Source organism: Mirounga leonina, unplaced genomic scaffold (genome assembly GCF_011800145.1).
Source record: "Mirounga leonina isolate KUSES-001 unplaced genomic scaffold, KU_Mleo_1.0 Mir_101222, whole genome shotgun sequence".
Classification (NCBI taxonomy): Eukaryota; Metazoa; Chordata; class Mammalia; order Carnivora; family Phocidae; genus Mirounga; species Mirounga leonina.
The window spans coordinates 79874-84441 of record NW_023270085.1 but is presented as its reverse complement, the minus strand read 5'-3'; positions in this window follow the sequence as shown (position 1 = coordinate 84441).

Here is a 4568-nt window from a genome sequence, read left to right as displayed (position 1 = left end):
CCTTGGATGGTCACTTTGTCATACTTCAGATTGTGCAGCTACATAAGTGGTGTTTCTGTGGAAAAAATATATATATACACACACACATATATATATTTATAATCTGTTTGAAATTTTTGCCTGCTGTAGTTGTCATAAGTTTAACACTTGTTATATGTTATCATTATAAATAAATATTCATTATCATGATTGATTTTGTATTATTTTAAAAGAAAGCCATCTAAATTGTATAAGCTTCAGATTCCACAGAACCTTATTTGGACCCTGCCTGACAAAGACCAGGTCTCCTTGGGCATACAGCCTATACCAATCCACATAGCTTCCTCAAGATCCTGAGATATATTTGACAACAGACATCACCACACTATATGTGGATCTTATACCTTGGGAAAACACTGTATTTACTCTATAAAAATGTGTTCCCTTGATTCCAATCTGTTACCCACCTTCAGTTTTCTCAGTGGAGCTAACCCTATCACTTGGTTCTAATATTTTCTTTACTACCTCATTCATTCATTCATACAATTGTGAGTCAGGAGAGCAAACTGTGTGGTTTAAAGCCCAGCTCTGAGCATTTAAGGTGACCCCAATGACAGGGTCAGATTTAGGGTGAGCCAGATGACAATCTAATTTCTAAAATGACTAGGATACATTACATCATAATAGAAATATTTATTAATCTTGTGGACAGCTCGTATTTGAAAACCAGAGCCAGAAGCTTCCCCATATTTGCGAGTTCCTGGATATATGGTTTGGGGTAAAGGGAGGGTACATGATTCCTCCTGGGATTTCATGTTGTGGCACTTATTGAAGTGAGGGAGATGTGCCTCAGACATGCATCTATATTCTCTTTGGGTTTTTTTAAGATTTTATTTATTTGAGAGAGTGAGAGAGCACAAATGGGGAGGAGAGGAAGAAGTAGGCTCCCCACTGAGCAGGGAGCCTGACATGGGGCTTGATCCCAGGACCCTGAGATCATGACCCGAGCTGAAGGCAGCCGCTTAATGGACTGAGCCACCCAGATGCCCCGAATATTCTCTTTAAATGAATTGGCATTTGGGGCATGGGAGTGGATAAGCTTGGCTTCTAACTCTGTGGATTCTGAAATACCTTTCAGCCTAAGTGGTTGCAGAGGCAGGCTCTAAGACTGCCCTAATCTGAATCTCTAACCTCGGTTTGTATGTCTGGTGGAAATGCCCAACCTGTCATCTACGCTAACCCATTAGGTTAAAGAGACTTTCATCTCCCTCATTCATAAGGCAGACTGCTGAATATAAGGCACAGATTCTAAATGTAAGTTTAGAAGAGCTGCATGGAAACTTCATTCACATTTACAGGTCTCTATATCAATGTATGTATTCTTTTTTTTTTTTTAAGATTTTATTTATTTGTGAGAAAGAGAATGAGAGACAGAAAGCATAAGAGGGAGGAGGGTCAGAGAGAGAAGCAGACTCCCTGCTGAGCAGGGAGCCCAATGTGGGACTCGATCCCGGGACTCCAGGATCATGACCTGAGCCGAAGGCAGTTGCTTAACCAACTGAGCCACCCAGGCGCCCCCTCAATGTATGTATTCTAATAAAGAGTAGAACTCTGAGAACTGGAATGGTGATAAGTGTGAGAATCTTGAATATCTACAATCCCCGAACCCTCAGCTTGGCAAAAGCAGCCCCCTAACCCTTGCTATTGGAGAGCAGCCTCCCTGTTCGTAAAGACAAGGCAATAACCTCATCTAAGGGACCTACCTCAAAAGACATTACTTAATCTTACCCAACATCCATATTTTTCATTGCTTCCAACTCAGAAGGGTAAGGTATCACACAGCACAAGGAGCAAAATACAGTCTCTGTGTAGGTGGAAAATCCAGACTGAACTACATGGACTGGCTAATATGTAATAGCATGGACTGGAATAATATATTTTAAAATTGACTTTGAGGATGACAAATTAGCAAGGAAGGAGGCAGAATATAAGTAAATATAGGAGAGTACTTACTGACTTGGGAACACAAAACTAACTCAGAATTCAGTGACCTGGAGCTGCCTTAATATACTACTCGGGTGACATCTTTAAGTGTGGACAACAACCTATCATAAATGAGGTAGTAATACTGGAACTTTCTTGCCAGATGCTGAAGAATTGGTGAAAAGACCAAAGGGAGTGAAGGTATTAGAAATGATTTATAGTGTGAGACAAGAGGACCTATCTCTAACCTATTTTCCTTGAAAGGGCAGAGAAGAGACTACTATAATGACTCTGTTGGTGAAGGGAAACGCATTTCTTATTTTATTTTTTAGATTTCTTATTTAGAGAGAGCATGAGCGGGGGGAGGAGGGGAGGGGAGAATCGCAAGCAGACTCCACGCTCAGCATGGAGCCCAACATGGGGCTCCATCTCACAACCCTGAGATCATGACCTGAACTGAAATCAAGAGTCGGATGCTTAACTGACTGAACCACCCAGGCACGCTGGGGAAACACATTTTTTTTAGAAGCTCAATGTTGGCTCTCCTCTGCAAACCATGATTAGAAGTAAACTATGTTGCAATAAAGATGATAAGATTCCAGAATGACAGGGCCCAGGTGGTGACACAAAACTTTAGGGGCAAGTTGGGCATCATTACCATAATGGAAAACAAGGTCAGAGTGGAGTGAGGCTATTTTGACTGACAGAAATCTGTGGCAATGCCTTACAGATAGTATTCCAGGGCTAAATGTATGTACAGCTGACTGGGGTATTATGTCCTTTGTACAAAAAGAAAAACATGAGAGTTGGCAAGTCAAAGTCTGATGTTAACAGCTGTGGTGTAATATCATGGTCCCCCACCAAGTTTTCAGATCTACAGTGCAAGTTGTCCCACTACTCAGGCCATATGACTTAGCATATCCGATAGTGCTTACAGTATCTATGGTGGAAAAGGATGTACTATCTAGTCATTCTAAGCCATAATATGGGAGTTGCAACACAGAATCCTGAGGTTCTGAACAAAAGCCATACACCCTATACCAGTAAACTACTTGTTATTTAAAAAAAGCTCCTTGTATGCTATTTTTCTTTAAAGATTTTATTTATTCATTTGACAGAGAGAGACACAGCGAGAGAGGGAACACAAGCAGGAGGAGTGGGAGAGGGAGAAGCAGGCTTCCCGCCAAGCAGGGAGCCCGATGAGGGGCTCGATCCCAGGATCCTGAGATCAGGACCTGAGCCGAAGGCAGACGCTTAACGACTGAGCCACCCAGGCGCCCCTCCTTGTATGCTATTAAAAGCTTAGTATCTATAGAGTGCCTAACCAAGAGACAACAGATGACATATACAGGAGCTGCCCACCATAAATGGTGTTATAAGATTCACCAAGTGATAAGTTTGGCAGGTTTAAGAGCAGTCCACCTTATGATGGAAATGCAACATTCAGGATCCAGCCTGAGAAGGCAGAAATAAATCAGCAGATTTCACAAACCAATATGCCATTGATCATTGTTGTAGTGATGTCTCTCATGAATTATAGGGTGATCTATGACCAGCCAATGGAAGAGAAAATTATCAAGCATAGTGTACAGATGTGTCAGCACATTAAATATTGATGATAGCTGTAAATGAACTGCCACTATACTTCAGCTTCAGTTGGAATAGCCCTGAAGAATAATGTTGAAGGGAAAACCTCCCAGTTGGCAGAGCTGTGAGCATTACATGAGATCCTACACTTTGAATGGAAGGAGTAGTAGCTTGAGGTGATGTCCTGAACTGTGAAGAATGATTTGGTATTTGTCAAGGCCTTGGAAGGAGAAGAGTTGGAAATTGAAGATAAGAAAGTTTAGATAAGAGGCATGTAGATGGACTGTGGGAATGGAAACAAAGCATATGCATCTCTGTGCCTCATATTAATGGTCATCTGTGGAATTGGCTGTAGAGAAGACACTTAACCAAGTGGTTCTGATGGCTCATGCTGTGGATGTGAAACAGCTTCTGTCCTCAGTCATCTTAGTTTTGGCACAAGGTATGATGAATTGTCATGGTGGCAGGGATGGAAACTGAGCTTAAGCTCAATAGCACTGGATCTCTCTCACCAAGGGTGATTAAGCTACTGCCACTGCTGAATGTATAATTCCCCAAGAGCAACATCTGATTCTGGGCCCTCAATTCTGCACCTTCCTTCAAGGATATCATTCAGTCAGTTACCTCATTCCATGTTGAATGCACTGCATTCTATCTTAGAATAGGTAGTGGCAGTTATTCATCCTCACAAAAATGCATACCAACTTTGGACCCATAGGATCACCTCCACTTGCCTGTAGTGGTGTGAAATTTCAAAACACATCTTTGTTTGACTTTTCCAGCTTCCTTGTTTCACCACTCATTTTCCTCACTCTGACTCACTAAAACCATTTGCCAAATGAACTACTCATGCAGAAACTGTTGTATCACACTTTCTTTTATGGGAACTCACACTAAGATAACCAGCAATAATTATTTATATAGTTTATAAAATATAAGTAGGTGCTGCTATGTCAAAATGTGTTAAAGATTTTAAACTTATCCATACATGAAATAAGTTTAAAAGTAAGTGTTCCAGG